This window comes from Amblyraja radiata, chromosome 47 (assembly GCF_010909765.2).
Source record: "Amblyraja radiata isolate CabotCenter1 chromosome 47, sAmbRad1.1.pri, whole genome shotgun sequence".
Classification (NCBI taxonomy): domain Eukaryota; kingdom Metazoa; phylum Chordata; class Chondrichthyes; order Rajiformes; family Rajidae; genus Amblyraja; species Amblyraja radiata.
The window spans coordinates 4,706,040-4,724,619 of NC_046002.1; the positions used below are offsets into that span (position 1 = coordinate 4,706,040).

General features: G+C 43.2%; 1 protein-coding gene across 2 annotated transcripts in view; it reads right to left on the bottom strand.

Moving 5' to 3' along the window:
• The window catches only part of LOC116968876 (cingulin-like), a 64,895-nt gene that overhangs the window by 45,674 nt on the left and 641 nt on the right, over positions 1-18,580 (bottom strand). Inside the window, exon 2 of one of the 2 annotated variants that reach the window (XM_033015852.1) lies at positions 643-648. The gene's annotated coding sequence lies outside the window, so the exon portion shown is untranslated. Of the gene's footprint in view, positions 1-642; positions 649-18,026; positions 18,031-18,580 lie in introns of both variants that reach the window. The other variant, XM_033015851.1, reaches the window with a different exon arrangement.

Below are 18,580 nucleotides of genomic sequence, written 5' to 3' on the forward strand. Positions count from 1 at the left end.
CCACTCCGCCATTCAATCATGGCTGATCTAGTAGTAGTATAGTAGTAGTATATCTTTATTGTCATTTTCCTGAGTACTCACATACCCAGAGGAAACAAAAAAACGTTGCTCAACCAGTGTGCAGTAAAAAATAAATAGAAATAAAAATACATATATCATGAACAAATTAAACACTCTACTCTCTACTAAACATCAACATCTATCTCTCCCTCCTAACCCCATTCCGCCGCCTTCTCCCCATAGCCCCCGACACCCGTACAAATCAAGAATCTATCTATCTCTCCTTTTAAATTTTCCACTGACTTGTGGCCTCCACAGCCGTCTGTGGCAAAGAATTCCACAGATTCACCACCCTCTGACTAAAGAAATTCCTTCTCATCCCCTTCCTAAAGGAACGTCCTTTAATTCTGAGGCTGTGCCCTCTGGTCCTAGACTCTCCCACTAGAATAGAATAGAATAGAATAGTTTCTTTATTGTCATTGTAACATGAACCATGTACAACGAAATTGTAAAATGTCAGCCAGTCAGTGCACCATTCAAACATTTCTAAAAGCTAACGATACATACAAGGTAAAATATTTAAAAAGATAAACAACTAAAATAAATATCATAAAAATAGCACGCATAAACACCCAGCCCTACATCCTTCTGTCGATTTCACAGTCTCTTAGTATGTATCGCCCCTGCGTTCCTTGGCGGCTACATTTAGTGCCTTTATAGCAGTGGGGTAAAAACTGTTTTTAAGTCTGTTTGTCCTTGTCCTTGTAGATCTGTACCGTCTGCCTGACGGTAACAGTTCAAACAGGGAGTGTCCGGGGTGGGAAATGTCCTTTATAATACTCTGTGGAATAGTGGAAACATTTTCTCCACATCCACTCTATCCAAACCTTTCACTATTCGGCGAAGATGCCGTGCACAGCCCTAGGTAACAATGTAATGAATATTACTCTCTCACTTAGGGAAGTGCAAATGATTTGCTTGCAATGCTCACGCACTGAGGCCGGTAACCAGCCAAGCATGACGAACGCAGAATAATGAGTATGCCTGCACAAGCCACAAAACTCCAGCGTGAAATAAAGACAAAATAATGCCAATTTAACATGCACATCTTAAGGCAGATACACACCTTAAAGTTGACATCATGGTTGTCACATCCTACTCCTTTGCTGAGGTTCAAAAAGGAATAACAATCCATGCACTCACCATCTTAATTTATTGGAAACTCAGCTCAGTGGAGTTTTCCCTTACTGCTCTTGTTTTCAGTACCGTATCTACGAACGTACACAGTAAACACTGTTGTTTATTTCTAGTCCCAATGGATAATATCATTGGTGCACAGGAATTTGTGATATTCAAGTCAAGTCAAGTTTATTTGTCACATACACATACGAGATGTGCAGTGAAATGAAAGTGGCAATGCTCGCGGACTTGTGCAAAAGACAAACAACCAAACAAACTATAAACACAATCATAACACACATATTCTTTTACATAATAAATAATGGAAGGAAAAACGTCCAGTAGAGTTAGTCCCTGGTGAGATAGGCGTTTACAGTCAGAATGGCCTCTGGGAAGAAACTCCTTCTCAACCTCTCCGTTCAGTATTCAATTCAATTTTATCCGCATCTGAAATGCGATTTCACAAATGTTCAAACGTTACAGTTCTACTATCATACTCATGCAACAGGTTGTATATAACCCCAAGATTGTGCGCAGCAGATTAACTTGAGAAATGAAACAAAAAACAACTTTAGACTAGAGAAACCAGACTGATTCCTGGGATGTCAGGACTTTCATATGAGGAAAGACTGGATAGACTCGGCTTGTACACGCTAGAATTTAGAAGATTGAGGGGGGATCTTATAGAAACTTACAAATTTCTTAAGGGGTTGGACAGGCTAGATGCAGGAAGATTATTCCCGATGTTGAGGAAGTCCAGGACAAGGGGTCACAGTTTAAGGATAAGGGGGAAATCTTTTAGGACCGAGATGAGAAAAACATTTTTTTTCACACACAGAGAGTGGTGAATCTGTGGAATTCTCTGCCACAGAAGGTAGTTGAGGCCACACAGTTCATTGGCTATATTTAAGAGGGAGTTAGATGTGGCCCTTGTGGCTAAAGGGATCAGGGGGTATGGAGCGAAGGCAGGCATGGGATACTGAGTTGGATGATCAGCCATGATCATATTGAATGGCGGTGCAGGCTCGAAGGGCCGAATGGCCTCTACTCCTGCACCTAATTTCTATGTTTCTATGAAACAGTGCGGAAACAGGCCCTTCGACCCACTGGGTCCGCGCCGACCAGCGATCGCCCCGTACACTACCACTACCCTACACACTAGGGACAATTTACAACTTACCAAAGCCAATTAATCTACAAACCTGTACGTCTTTGGAATGTGGGAGGAAATCAGAGCACCCGGTGAAAACCCACACTGCCACAGACAAGACCTGTCAAAAGGGCGGATGAGCTCCTAGCGAGCCAATGGCCATCCACACTTCAGTAGAAGTTGTGATCACTGTCGTACATGGCATTGTAAGGCACCTCAACGATGTTCTCAACGATGATGATGATGACCAACTAACAGAAATGTTACTGTTTCTCAAACACCATAAGAATTATGTCTGAAGAAGGGTCTCGACCCAAAATGTCACCCATTCCTTCTCTCCAGAGATGCTGTCCCGCTGAGTTACTCCAGCATTTTGTGTCTATCTAAGAATTACTAGGCCAGAAAATCAGAATTGACGTGCAATCTATGCCAACTGGTGATTAATCTCTTGCTTTCTCTTTGTATTAGCAACAGTGGAAGAAAAACTACCTTAATGGACTCTCAGTGGTCATTAAAGCAATTGACGGGAGAAGCAAACTACTCCCCATGGCCACACAATGGGCATGTCCTTCCCAAACGCTGCCTCCTCTAGAGAGTGTCCTACAGGAACAGCAGGCAGCAGAACTAACACCAACCAAGTCAGAAGTGAAATGTGTAGGAAGGAACTGCAGGTGTTGTTTTAACCCGAAGATACACAGAATGCTGGGTGTCCTTGTACACCGGTCACTGAAAGTTGGCGTGCACATACAGCAGGCAGTGAAGAAAGCTAATGGAATGTTGGCCTTCATAACAAGAGGATTTCAGTATAGGAGTAGAGAGGTTCTTCTGCAGTTGTATGGGGCTCTGGTGAGTTTTGGTCTCCTAAAAAGCCGAGTTACTCCAGCATTCTGTGTCTAAGTCGGAAGTGAATATATTACTTGTCCCACATTTACGAGGATGTTGCCAGGACTAGAGGGTGTGAGCTACAGGGAGAGGTTGAGTAGGCTGGGTCTCTATTCCATGGAGCGCAGGAGGATGAGGGGAGATCTTATAGAGGTGTACAAAATCATGAGAGGAATAGATCAGGTAGATGCACAGAGTCTTTTGCCCAGAGTAGGGGAATAGAGGACCAGAAGACATAAGTTCAAGGTGAAGGGGGAAAGATTTAATTGGAATCCGAGGGGTAACTTTTTCACACAAAGGGTGGTGGGTGTATGGAACGAGCTGCCAGAGGAGGTAGTTGAGGCTGGGATTATCCCATTGTTTAAGAAACAGTTAGACAGGTACATGGACTACAAGTGCACAGTCGAGAGCATGCTGACCGGTTGCATCGTGGCTTGGTTCGGCAATTTGAGCGCCCTGGAGAGGAAAAGACTACAAAAAGCAGTAAACACTGCCCAGTCCATCATCGGCTCTGACCTTCCTTCCATCGAGGGGATTTATCGCAGTCGCTGCCTCAAAAAGGCTGGCAGTATCATCAAAGACCCACACCATCCTGGCCACACACTCATCTCCCTGCTACCTTCAGGTAGAAGGTACAGGAGCCTGAAGACTGCAACAACCAGGTTCAGGAATAGCTACTTCCCCACAGCCATCAGGCTATTAAACCTGGCTCGGACAAAACTCTGATTATTAACAACCACTTTCTGTTATTTGCACTTTACCAGTTTATTTATTCATGTGTGTATATATTTATATCATGGTATATGGACACATTTATCGGTTTGTAGTAAATGCCTACTATTTTCTGTGTGCTTAAGCAAAGCAAGAATTTCATTGTCCTATACAGGGACACATGACAATAAACTCAATTTGAACTAGTAGGTAAAGTAGCTTTTCTCCTTTCTTCTCCACGCCCCCCCAACCCTACATCAGTCTGAAGAAGGGTTTCGGCCCGAAACGTTGCCTATTTCCTTCGCTCCATAGATGCTGCTGCTGCACCCGCTGAGTTTCTCCAGCACTTTTGTCTATCTAGGTAGGTATGTTGCAAAGCCTACCTGAAGCGTCGTTGAAAATCTGTCGCTGCAAGTGTGCGCGATTTTGGCGCCGTTTAGAGGGGGCGGGTTTAAAACGCGATTTTCTCTAAGCTGTTCCAATCGAAAATGTTCAGCCTAGTTAATTATTAACGAAAAATCGCTGGAAGACCCCGTCGCAAAAGCTATTATTAGGTTTAAAGGCCTTGAATAATAGTTATAGTAGTTTAAAAATCAATCTCTAAACCCGCGACCGCCAGCAACCGCAGGGTCTCATAAAGCAAATAGCAGAAGTTAGGTTGTATATTTTTACATTAAAAAGGGCTTCTAAAGATCCCTTTATACAAAGTTTAATATTGCGAGTAGCTCAATTTGGGCCCATTATATCCCGCAGTATTTTTCTCGGCATTTGGGGGCACAAATCTACCGCAATGTGAACGTTCTAAACCAGCGCATTCCACAGGGACCCACTAGAAAGCTGATTTAAATGGGCATTTATTTACAACAATTAAACACTAAATTCCTTCCATTTGGCCTATAAATTAATGTAAATGAGATTTAAAAATCATGTTTTATTGTGAATTATTTGTGAATATTATTTGGACATTTAGGCTATTTAAAAATGTTAATCATTTATTAAGAAATGGATAGATGTTTAGATCTAGTAATTGAAGTCTGAAATTAGCTACAATTAGGTAACTAACTAATTATATGCTTTAATTTCAGGTCATCCAAGTAAGATTATTTTATATTTGTTTCAGAATGCTTCAATCTATGATAACTGAAAATTTCATTCAGTTCTCTTAATTTTTAAGAAAGTTATGGGCTTTTGACTGTTCACGATCACAGCTTTTTTGTTATGTCCATAGAAAATCAATAGGGAACAAGATGCTCATTTCCCAGTATGAAAATGGCCATAACTTTTTAAATACTTGAGATATGAAAGTGAATTAGGTGTCAAATTAAACTTATTTTTATGCTTTATCTGATGGGATAAATTACAGACTTGATTTTTTAAATCTCAAAATTTTGTAACATTGCTAATCTAGGTACATGGATAGGGCAGGTTTGGAGGGATATGGACCAAGCGCAGGCAAGTGGGGCTGGAGTAGCTGGGAAAATGTTGGCCGGTGTGGGCGAGGTGGGCCGAAGGGCCTGTTTCCACACTGTATCACTCTATGAAAGGCTGGGCTGAAGTAGCACAATTGTCAATTTACTGGCCCATGCATGCAAATGTAGAAGCCTTTTATGATCCATGCAACTGCTTTCCTGAATGCTGTGGTGTGGGGGCTGTATCCACAGTACTTCTACCCTTGAGTAATTCACTGGCTTCATCGAACAGTCGCGGCACAGAGGCGCCATTTGAAAACACTTGTACATTTTAAGGTTGCTGGTCCCGGGAGAGCAGCAGTCAAACACAGACCAGGCATCTCTGCACACCACTCTCCACTCATTCATCTTTCCTGCCTGCTGCTAATTCATATCAGAACCAAGGGAGCCATGATTAATCCATAAAAGAGGAGAGAACCCAGCTGCACTCATTTAGTTTTAATTGGAGACACAATAGGCAACTGGAGAACTCCACAACTTGCAGCTGCCCAAAGAATCCAGCCACTACATTTCCACTGATTTATCTGAACGTGATATCACAAGAAAGATAGCTACATACCCACAGCACATAAGATACATCTAATCTAAATATATCTAAACTAAACTAATGGACTGATGGAGCATGGAACAGTACACCAACCTGCACTACACCACACACTACACCAACCATAATCCAATTTAAAGTGGACATCTTAAGGCAGATAAGCACCTTAAGTTGACACAGACATCCTGTTCCTTTGCTGAAGACAGACACAAAATGCTGGCTCGACCCGAAACGTCACCCATTCCTTCTACCCAGAGATGCTGCCTGTTCTGCTGAGTTATTCCAGCATGTTGTGTCTATCTTCTTGGTTCTTGGTTTCTTGGTCCTCCAAAATATTCCAAATGGAATTTAAACTGGAGGTGGTGGAGGGAGGACTTTAGACTCTTCATAGAAACATAGAAATAGAAATTAGGTGCAGGAGTAGGCCATTCGGCCCTTCGAGCCTGCACCGCCATTCAATATGATCATGGCTGATCATCCAACTCAGTATCCCGTATCCCGATCCAGTATCTTCGGTTTAAACCAGCATCTGCAGTTCCTTCCTGCACTGTGCCTGTGCTGTGTAGTTTTGTGTTTAATCAGTCCAGTGGTTTAGCTGCATATCTTACATTTGTAGGAAGACAAAAGTGCTGGGGAAACTCAGCGGGTGAGGCAGCATCTATGGAGCGAAGGAAATAGGCAACGTTTCGTGTCGAGACCCTTCTTCAGACTTTTGATTTTCCAGCATCTGCAGTTCCTTCTTGAATATCTTACATTTTTCTACACTGTCTATAATCCCTCAATTCCCTGCAAGATACATTTGTCACATGTGCACAGTGAAATGTGATCACCATACAGCCAGACCTTCTGAAGGTCTGAAGAAGGGTCCCAACCCAAACTGTCACCTATGCCTTTTCTCCAGAGATGCTGTCTGACCCACTGAGTTACTCCAGCTTTGTGTCAAACTACACTATCTGACCAGGTGAATTTGAGGAAGGACATCCTTGTGATCGAGGCAGTGCAGCTTCGGTTCACGAGATTGATCCCTGGGATGGCAGGACTGTCATATGAGGAAAGATTGAAAAGCCTAGGCTTGTATCCACTGAAGTTTAGAAGGATGAGGGGGATCTTATAGAAACATATAAAATTATAAAAGGACTGGACAAGATAGATGCAGGAAAAATGTTCCCAATGTTGGGCGAGTCCAGAACCAGGGGCCACACAGTCTTAGAATAAAGGGGAGGCCATTTAAGACTGAGGTGAGAAAAAAACTTTTTCACCCAGAGAGTTGTGAATTTGTGGAATTCCCTGCCACAGAGGGCAGTGGAGGCCAAATCACTGGATGGATTTAAGAGAGAGTTAGATAGAGCTCTAGGGGCTAGTGGAATCAAGGGATATGGGGAGATTGATTGGGGACGATCAGCCATGATCACAATGAGTGACGGTGCTGGCTCGAAGGGCCGAATGGCCTCCTCCTACACCTATTTTTTATGATTCTGTGTGGCTGTGAACATTTGCAAGCGTTTGCTTTTACCCACGCTCCCCAGAGCATTCAATTTATTTTAAATATATATTAAATTGTATCATGAACCACATGAAAGGCTACGTACAAGTTACACTGGGTCGTTGGGTTTGCTGAATGTTTGCTGCTAACATTTCATCGGGGAATCCAAGCGACTGTCATAAATAACATTTGTAGCTTCTGGCTGTGGGTCACTTTTGATATCAAAAGATTTATCCTTGCAAACTATCTATATGTCAATATGGCAATATGTACACTTTGGTTAGTATGCAAAGAAAAAGTGGGACATGATGATATTGGAATCAAAAGTAGTAATTAATACTTGAGGTAGACAAAAATGCTGGAGAAACTCGTGAGGCAGTATCAATGGAGCGAAGGAAATAGGCGACGTTTCGGGTCGAGACCCTTCTTCAGAATGATGTGGGGGTGGGAAGAAAGGGAGAGGTGGAGACGATGGGCTGTGGGAGAGCTGGGAAGGGGAGGGGAAAGAAGGAGAAAGTAGGGACTACCTGAAATTGGAGAAGTCAATGTTCATACCGCTGGGGTGTAAACCACCCAAGCGAAATATGAGGTGCTGCTCCTCCAATTTGCGGTGGGCCTCACTCTGGCCATGGAGGCCAAATGGATATCAAATTAATATTTGAGCTTCACCGTATCAGACCTTGCTGTTCCAGATCCCGTCACAACTCAACCTTCATAGAGAATATACATTTTTAAAAAGCTAGAAATGCCCAGCAGGGAATGAGTGGCCCGTCTAACACAATGTTTGAGCTGCAAAATTATCTTTCTGTACAGCATCTTCAAACATTGAAAACCATGCCACTTGCAAATTCTGAACAACATCACCTGTTAGACAAGTTCTTTCTCTTTCGAGGCGCCTGGCCACCCATTGTTTCATTTATCATTGCACAACCGTAATTCAATTATAGATTGGGCAACTCTGCTGGAAGAGCAGGCCCCAGCTATATCTAAACAACATCTTTTAAATGGTGGGTGGGGAAGAATTACAAGGAAGGACATTTGTCATGCATACACCAAAAACTCCTCCAATACTCAGACTACGACTACGGGTGATGTCTGTATGAAATTTGTACCTCTCCACATGATTTGGGGGGGGTCCAGAACCAGGGGCCACACACACAGTTTAAGAATATGGGGTAAGCCGTTTAGAACGGAGACGAGGAAACACTTTTTCTCACAGTGAGTGGTGAGTCTGTGGAATTCTCTGCCTCAGAGGGCGGTGGAGGCAAGTTCTCTGGATGCTTTCAAGAGAGAGTTAGATAGGGCTCTTAGAAATAGCGGAGTCAGGGGATATGGGGAGATAATAATAATAATAATGGATGGGATTTATATAGCGCCTTTCTAATACTGAAGGCGCTTTACATCGCATTATTCATTCACTCCTCAGCCACACTCGGTGGTGGTAAGCTACTTCTGTAGCCACAGCTGCCCTGGGGCAGACTGACGGAAGCGTGGCTGCCAATCTGCGCCTACGGCCCCTCCGACCACCACCAATCACTCACACACATTCACACACATGCAAAGGTGGGTGAAGTGTCTTGCCCAAGGACACAACGACAGTATGCACTCCAAGCAGGATTCGAACCGGCTACCTTCCGGTTGCCAGCCGAACACTTAGCCCATTGTGCCATCTGTCGTCGAAACGGGGATGGCAGGAACGGGGTACTGATTGGGGACGATCAGCCATGATCACATTGAATGGCGGTGCTGGCTCGAAGGGACAAATGGCCTGCTCCTGCACCTATTGTCTATAGGGTGATTTCACGAAAGGTCACTGGATCATAGATCCTCACCCACGTGACCGCAAAATTTAACTGGGGTACAAACGTCACTTCCAGTACATGTTATTGATGCTGGAAACGCGCACTTCCAAACCCGTTAAAAGCCGCGAAAACGGCCTGTTGTTGAGCTGTAAATTTCTGTGCCAGTCGGGGTGACCGCGAGGCACAGTCATCTTACTTTAGAGTCCAGAAGATAAAGAAAAACAAAGGTAAAGACAAGAGAGCGCTGAAGGGAAAATAACAGCGGAAGTTGTTGGCCGTGCAGATATAAAGATCGAAAATATCGGGGATTATCGCGTTTGCTCACTGCATTTCATCAAAACATCAACAATGCCTTAGTTTTGATGAAATGCAGTGAGCAAACGCACCCGCTGAGTTTCTCCAGCAATTTTGTGTACCTTCGATCTTCCAGCATCTGCAGTTCCTTCTTGAACAACTCCCGCTGTTATTTTCCCTTCAGCGCTCTCGTCTTTACCTTTGTTTTTCTTTATCTATGCGAGTTTTTGCCGGGTGCTCCGGTTTCCTCCCACACTCGAAAGACGTGCAGATTTGTAGGTTAATCATTTTGGTTAAATTGTAAATTGTCCCTAGTGTGTAGCAGAGTGATGGTTGCACACTAATACTATCCTACACACACTAGGGACAATTTACAATGTTATCATGCTAATTAACCTACAAATCTGGAGAAACTCAGCGGGTGAGGCAGCGTCTATGGAGCGAAGGAATAGGTGACGTTTTGGGTTGAGACCCTTCTTCAGTCTGAAAATGTGAATTTGAATGAAGTAAATATAGTGAGGGTTTTTTTTCACAACCCCAATTGTAAAAGTTAACAAAATTAATAGAATCATATTTAGTTCATGGCTATGTTTGTTTGCATTAGTGGGGCACAGCCCCAAGTGACTGACTAACTACTTGCCTAATAAATTAGGATACGCAGACTGAGCCTTTACTCTCCAGAGTTTAGAAGACTACAAGAATTAGAAGAATGTTGTCGAGCTGGAAAGGGCGCAGGGAAGATTTACGAGGATGGTGCCAGGAGTCTGAGGGTCTGAGCTACAGGGAGGGGTTGAGCAGGCTGGGACTCTATTCCTTGGAGCGCAGGAGGACGAGGGGTAATGTTATAAAGGTGTATAAAATCATGAGAGGAATAGATCGGGTAGATGTTGCAATAGTCCCCTCCTCTAGCAGCTTGTTCCATACACCCTCCACCCTTTGTGTGAAAAAGTTACCCCTCAGATTCCTATTAAATCCTTTCCCCTTCACCTTAAATCTATGTCCTCTACTCCTCCCCTTCTCTGGGCAAGAGATTCTGTGCATCTACCTGGTGTGATGGTACCTTTATTAATTTCAAATTATATACTGTGGGAAATAGATTCAAGTATTATTAATTATTGCATGTACACAAAAAAAGCTGGAGAAACTCAGCGGGTGCAGCAGCATCTATGGAGTGAAGGAAATAGGCAACGTTTCGGGCCCGAAACCCTTCTTCAGACTTAATTATTGCATGTTGCTTTCCCATGAAACACCAAGTAATTCACTTTTCTATCCTGCACTCCGGTGTTGTCCAGCATAATAACCGAATTCTTCATTTGCACATCGATTACAAGAACAATTAACCCTATCACTCCACGCTATTAAGAACAAAGATCCTATAGCGAGCAAGATAGTCCACTCGACGAAAAAGACCTAGTACGGTCATGGGCAGATTCACGGGGTAATTTCCGGCCCCATTTTCGTAACCGGCTTCCGTCTCCGCACCAAAGATCCCGTAGGATACTAGTGCGGAGACGGAAGCCGGTTACGGAAACATTCTCGTAAAAATAAAGGTTACTTGGTAAAAATCTTCTCCATATTTTCAGAATTTTAATTTATTAACACAAACTGTTCCCCCGCAACGTTGATTACATTGCGAGTCAGGTCGGTCGGGTTACTGAAATGGATGAAAAAAAGGCCCACGTTCCACTCCGTTCCGTACTACACGTCAGCCCTTCGCATTTAGCAGGAGTGGTCTATCTTGCTATAGGATCTTTGATTAAGAATGCAATCTAACAAAAGGGTCTTTCAATGACATATTAATAGTAATAATAATACATTTTATTTATGGGCGCCTTTCAAGAGTCTCAAGGACACCTTACAAAAATTGAGCATGTAGAGGAAAAACATGTAAGGGGAATGAAATAAATAGTAGAGACATGACTAGTACACAAAGTAAAGACAGAATTCAATACAAAACACAGTACGAGGCAATTAATGCACAGATGAAAAGGGACGGGGACCGATTCCTAACAATTGCATCATGAACTGAAACTACAAGAAAACAGAAGTATTAGGCAAGAGAAATGTGGCATCTTGCCAAACTATTGTCATTTTAACAGCAACCCTCGCCCCCATATCTTTAAGCACTGTAGTTTTGAAAAATTACTTTTATAGAATTAACAAGTTTGAATAATCTGCACATCCATATAAAGTGTAAACAAGGATGAAACTATTGAGCAACTATACTTTTCTCTCCAAACCATATGTTAATGAACGAAACTGCCACTCCTAAACTTTGAAAGATTACTAATCACTTCCACACCCACATAAACAGACACGACCCAGAGACATTCTTTGACAAAAACAAGGTTCAATTTTCTAACTGGGCGAGAATGCAAAGGAATCAGATTTGAATTTGACTTCACCGTGCTCAGAGCCCAAATCAATACTTGTACAAGCTATTTCAAGTTTCCAACTTTAAAGTTAGCGCATTTTTATTTCACCAGTTGATTCCAAAGTAGAAATTATGGGCTGTGTCGTAAGGAACTGCAGATGCTGGTTTCAGGCCACTCTTGACAAAACCCTCTCCAGGGTTTAAAGATGGTATAGCATTCATAAAAGTGGAACATTTGGCTCAACAAGTCTATTACCAGCCTACGCCTTCTGCACCCGACACTGTCTGCATGTTCTTCCACTTGTTCAAGTTGTATAACTGCTTCTATCACTTGCCAGGAAGAATTGAATTGAAGTGATGTTACAGAGAAATTCATTGCTTGCATACGCAAGGTATGCAAATAGTCACCACGTTAAGGGAACCTATAAAGCTGACATTTAATGGCATTACCACCGTCAATGTCACGAATGTCGCTACTGACCAAAAATTCAATTCAATCAGCCAAAGAAATATTGTGGTTACAATAGAAGGTCAGATGCCGAGTTAAGTAACTTGCCACCAAAAAACTCCACAAAGTTGTTCATCAACTTACAAAGTATGTCAAGAGTGACTGAGGTAGAATACCTGCTCTATCCGCCACAATATATTGAAAAAGCAGCCCATTCAATTGGCACCTCTTCCACCACTTTACATATTTATTCCCAAATCTGAGGAAAGACATTCTTGCCATAGAGGGAGTACAGAGAAGGTTCACCAGACTGGTTCCTGGGATGGCAGGACTTTCATATGAAGAAAGACTGGATAGACTCGGCTTGTACTCGCTAGAATTTAGAAGATTGAGGGGGGGGGGGATCTTATAGAAACTTACAAAACTCTTAAGGGGTTTGACAGGCTTGATGCAGGAAGATTGTTCCCGATGTTGGGGAAGTCCAGAACAAGGGGTCACAGTTTAAGGATAAGGGGGAAATCTTTTAAGACCGAGATGAGGAAAACATTTTTCACACAGAGAGTGGTGAATCTCTGGAATTCTCTGCCACAGAAGGTAGTTGAGGCCAGTTCATTGGCTATATTTAAGAGGGAGTTAGATGTGGCCCTTGTGGCTAAAGGGATCAGGGGGTATGGAGAGAAGGCAGGTACAGGATACCGAGTTGGATGATCAGCCATGATCATATTGAATGGCGGTGCAGGCTCGAAAGGCCGAATGGCCTACTCCTGCACCTATTTTCTATGTTTCACTCCACTATGAGTGCAACTTGAGCCAACTGCAAAGTGTTACAATTCCCACTACTCTGACTGCAGCTTTAAAATACTCAACTCCTACCAATACAGAGAATAAGATCAGATGCATTGAAAAGCCAGCACCTGTAGGCTTCCTCTCCAAAACTCCTGGCTTGCAAATGCAATTTTCTTCTTTACCATCAGGTCTAAGTCCAGGAACTCTCTACCATTGTGGAGTACCTTATGCCCCTGTCCCACTTAGGAAACCTGAACGGAAACCTCTGGAGACTTTGCGCCCCACCCAAGGTTTCCGTGCGGTTCCCGGAGGTTTTTGTCAGTCTCCCTCCCTGCTTCCTCTACCTGCAACCTCCGGCAACCACCTGCAACCTCAGGGAACCGCACGGAAACCTTGGGTGGGGCGCAAAGTCCCCAGAGGTTTCCGTTCAGGTTTCCTAAGTGGGACAGGGGCATTATGCGACTTTTTTGGCGACTTACGGCAAAGATTATAGGTCGTTGCAGGTCACCGAAAATTTTCAACATGTTGAAAATCCAGCAGCGACCAGAACAAGGTACGACTCTTTGTGCGACTACTCACGACCATACAGGCTTCATCCCACGACATGTCGCCAGGGTGTCACCTGTATGGTCGTGAGTCATCTCCTCAGTCGCCCAAAGAGTCGTAGCGTCTTTCTGGTCACCGCTGGATTTTCAACATGTTGGCAGGCAGTCGCGCAAGTGGGACAGGTTTGGATTGCTGTGTCATAAGGTGGCTCACCAACACTTTCTTAGAAGGCAAATTAGGGTCATGCAATAGGACTTGTCAATGGTGCCCAAATCTTTTTTTAAAACCATGTGCCCAAAAGCACACGATAGTATTCTCACCAACAAGAATAATTTCAGTTCAAATTAACTGTGAGCACTTTCCAGTTTTCCTTTCTTCTCATTCAATAGGTGCAGGAGTAGGCCATTCGGCCCTTCGAGCCAGCACCGCCATTCAATGTGATCATGGCTGATCATCCCCAGTCAGTACCCTGTTCCTGCCTTCTCCCCATATCCCCTGACTCCGCTATTTTTAAGAGCCCTATCTAACTCTCTCTTGAAAGCATCCAGAGAACCGGCCTCCACCGCCCTCTGAGGCAGAGAATTCCACAGACTCACAACTCTCTGTGAGAAAAAGTGTTTCCTCGTCTCCGTTCTAAATGGCTTACTCCTTATTCTTAAACTGTGGCTCCTGAGGAAAACAAATACTTCTTGGCTTAGCAAAAATAAAAGCTGCTAGGATTCTCAATGGATCGGGCAACAAAAGAATACACCACATTTCAAGTTGTCACCCGGCATTCGGATAGCTTTCATTTATAATTCAACTGATTATTTGAAAATAATATTTCAAGAACTAACGCTATGGAAGTTAAATGACATTTCAAGATACCTTAGAGTAAGGATTAACTAAGGAATCACTGCCTTGAAGGAGGGGAGATAAGAGATGGCACCAAGGAGTTGAAGAAAAGCATTCCAACAATGCAGGATTCATTTGAGCATGAAATTCTGAGAGGCGTAGGGGATAACCATAATGGGAATGGCACCAAAGAGTGACCTATTTTATGCACTAGTTAACTAAACATAAAAAATGTTGCAAGTGAAAGAAAGGATTCTGAAAGAAAGTAATTGGGCAGTGTGGTTCATTCACATTGACCAAATTATTGGTACCAATCCAGGACCTAGGAAATCTAATTCAGGCTGAAATGTCCAAATCATCTGAGACTTTAAATCAGGTGCCAAAACACTCAGTGTGGGAGGCAAAGGTTTTGTAACACTGTGAAACGTTTTGTAGCCAAGTCTATCAGACTCCCAGGCATCAACTCAATCTGTACTTCAAGGGGTTGTTAATAATAATAATAATGGATGGGATTTATATAGCGCCTTTCTAATACTCAAGGCGCTTTACATCGCATTATTCATTCACTCCTCAGTCACACTCGGTGGTGGTAAGCTACTTCTGTAGCCACAGCAGCCCTGGAGCAGACTGACGGAAGCGTGGCTGCCAATCTGCGCCTACGGCCCCTCCGACCACCACCAATCACTCACACACATTCACACACAGGCAAAGGTGGGTGAAGTGTCTTGCCCAAGGACACAACGACAGTATGCACTCCAAGCGGGATTCGAACCGGCTACCTTCCGGTTGCCAGCCGAACACTTAGCCCATTGTGCCATCTGTCGTCCCGCTTGTTCCACTGTACAAGCTAATTCAAGATAATTCTATGTTTCTAAGAGTTCTCCCCAGTTTCCCCTGATTCGAACTCGGAGAATTAAGGTGCTGTCCCACTGTACGAGTTAATTCAAGAGCTCTCCCGAGTTTAAAAAAAAATAAATCAGACTCGTGGTAAGCACGCAAATGTACGTCGGAGCTCGGGACGTCCCTCAGCGGCTCATAACGCTAACAGCAGGTACTCGGGAAACGCGGTAAGCTCGTGAAGATTTTTCAACATGTTGAAAAATGTCCACGAGAGCCCCGAGTACCTACGAGCGGCCATTACCGTAATTCTCCGAGTTCGAATCAGGAAAAACTCGGGAGAACTCTTGAATTAGCTCCTAGAGTGGGACAGCCCCATAACACTGTGAAACATTTTGTAGCCAAGTCTATCAGACTCCCAAGCATCAGCTCCATCTGTACTTCACTTTGCCTCAAGAAAGCAGCCAAGAACCATTTTCATCCATTGGTTTTTCCTTCTTTTCCCCTCTCCCGTCGGGCAAAATATATAAAAGTTGAAAGCCCAAATCAGTTTCAGGAACAACCTCTCCTCCTCTGTTATCAGACTACTGAATGGTCCTCCCATTAGCTTGGATGTAGACAATAGGTGCAGGAGTAGGCCATTCGGCCCTTCAAGCCAGCACCACCATTCAATGTGATCATGGTTGATCATCCCCAATCAGTACCCCGTTCCTGCCGTCTCCCCATATCCCTCAGTCCTGATGTAGTCCTGATCCTCCTGCCTACCTCATTACACACATTGGACTTTTCCCCTGCTACTGCATTGCAACAATGATATAACACAATATTCTGCACTCTGGAATTTTTCTTTTTGTCACATATATGTATGGTTTGATTGCACTCACATATAATATGATCTGATTTAATTAGATAACAAGCAACCAAAAGATTATCACTGTATGTGTTACAATAAGAAACAAATATTTCAGTACATACTCCGTGACATTAAGGACCAACATTAAACTCCTAACTATTGCTGAATATGAATGAGGTGGTTGTAACTGTTTTGCAGTATATGGATAAGAAACTGCAGATGCTGGTTTAAACCAAAGATAGACACAAAATGTGATAATAGGTCACAGTTTAAGGATAAGGGGGAAATCTTTTAGGACCGAGATGAGAAAAATATTTTTCACACACAGAGAGTGGTGAATCTGTGGAATTCTCTGCCACAGAATGTAGTTGAGGTCAGTTCATTGGCTATATTTAAGAGGGAGTTAGATGTGGCCATTGTGGCTAAAGGGATCAGGGGGTATGGAGAGAAGGCAGGTACAGGATACTGAGTTGGATGATCAGCCAGGATCATATTGAATGGCGGTGCAGGCTCGAAGGGCCGAATGGCCTCTACTCCTGCACCTATTTTCTATGTTTCTAAAATGCTGGAGTAACTCAGCGGGACAGGTAGCATCTCTGGAAAGAAGGAATGGGTGACGTTTCGGGTCAAGACCCTTCTTCAGACTCTGACCGAATGGCCTACTCCTGCACCTATTGTCTCTCCAGAGACGCTGCCTGTCCCACTATGTCTGAAGCAAGGTCTCGACCTGAAACGTCACCCATTCCTTCTCTCCAGAGACGCTGCACGTCCCGCTGAGTTACTCCAGCATTATGTGTATATTTTATTTGCAGTTTATGGATGTTTGGTGGGCACTAATTAGTTACTAATGCTTTTCTTACTTTACAACAGTTCAAAGATCCTTAATTGACTGCAAACGTCAGGACTCCTTGAAATTGTGAAGCATCTCGTCAAATTGATAGTTTGAACTGCCGGCACGAACTTATCGTTGATGAAGCAATGTACAATGTATAATTTAACAAAAGGAGACACAAGGAACTGTAAAACACTGGAATATTGAGCGAATGCCAAAGTGCAGGAAGAATTCAGCGGGTCAGGCAGCATCTGTGGAAGGAATGGACTGATGAGGTTTCAGATAGAAACATAGAAAATAGGTGCAGGAGTAGGCCATTCGAACCTGCACCGCCATTCGATATGATCATGGCTGATCATCCAACTCAGTATCCTGTACCTGCCTTCTCTCCATACCCCCTGGAATCAAGTTTAAATTAGAGATATAGGGCAGAAACAGGCCCTTTGGCCCCACCGAGTCCGTGCCGACCAGCGATCGCCCGTTCACATAGAAACATAGACAATAGGTGCAGGAGTAGAGGCCATTCGGCCCTTCGAGCCTGCACCACCATTCAATATGATCATGGCTGATCATCCAACTCAGTATCCTGTACCTGCCTTCTCTCCATACCCCCTGATCCCTTTAGCCACAAGGGCCACATCTAACTCCCTCTTAAATATAGCCAATGAACTGTGTGGCCTCAACTACTTTCTGTGGCAGAGAATTCCAGAGATTCACCACTCTCCGTGTGAAAAATGTTTTTCTCATCTCGGTCCTAAAAGACTTCCCCCTTATCCTTAAACTGTGTGACCCCTTGTTCTGGACTTCCCCAACATCGGGAACAATCTTCCTGCATCTAGCCTGTCCAACCCCTTAAGAATTTTGTAAGTTTCTATAAGATCCCCCCCCCTCAATCTTCTAAATTCTAGCGAGTACAAGCCGAGTCTATCCAGTCTTTCTTCATATGAAAGTCCTGCCATCCCAGGAATCAGTCTGGTGAACCTTCTCTGTACTGATCGGGGCCCTTCTTCAAAAGTAGGGTCTCAAAACACACATAGTCTGTCCATTCCCCCTCCACAGTTTCTGACTGATCAGCTGAGTTCACCAGCACTTTGGATTTTGCTCAAGATTGCAGCGTTTACAGTCCTTGTTTCTCCGTTTGTCAAATTCCCTTGTTTAAATTTGCCAATAAGTTGTGTCTATTGCAGTTTAAAATATCACTTTGATTTTTGTCCAATTTCACAAAATGTTTTGAGGAATCCTGCTTTAAAAAGCTTAAAATCTTGATTTGCTCAGTTTCTCTATCCAATTCTTCCAAGTTTAGATACCTGTATTCTCAAAAGTTGAAAGAAAAAGTTAAACAGATACTTGACTCAACAAATATAAAAAGTCAAAAAATGAACAATTTTAATCAAAGGACAAAAATATCAAGTGTATTTGCCATGAAAACATTTGATAATTAAACTTTGAAAGAATAAAACAAAGTATTAAAACAAATTGAGCATTCTTCTAAAAAGTCACACCTGAAGTTTCAAAATACACTTCTCACAGACAAAACTACACAGTAATTAAAAAAA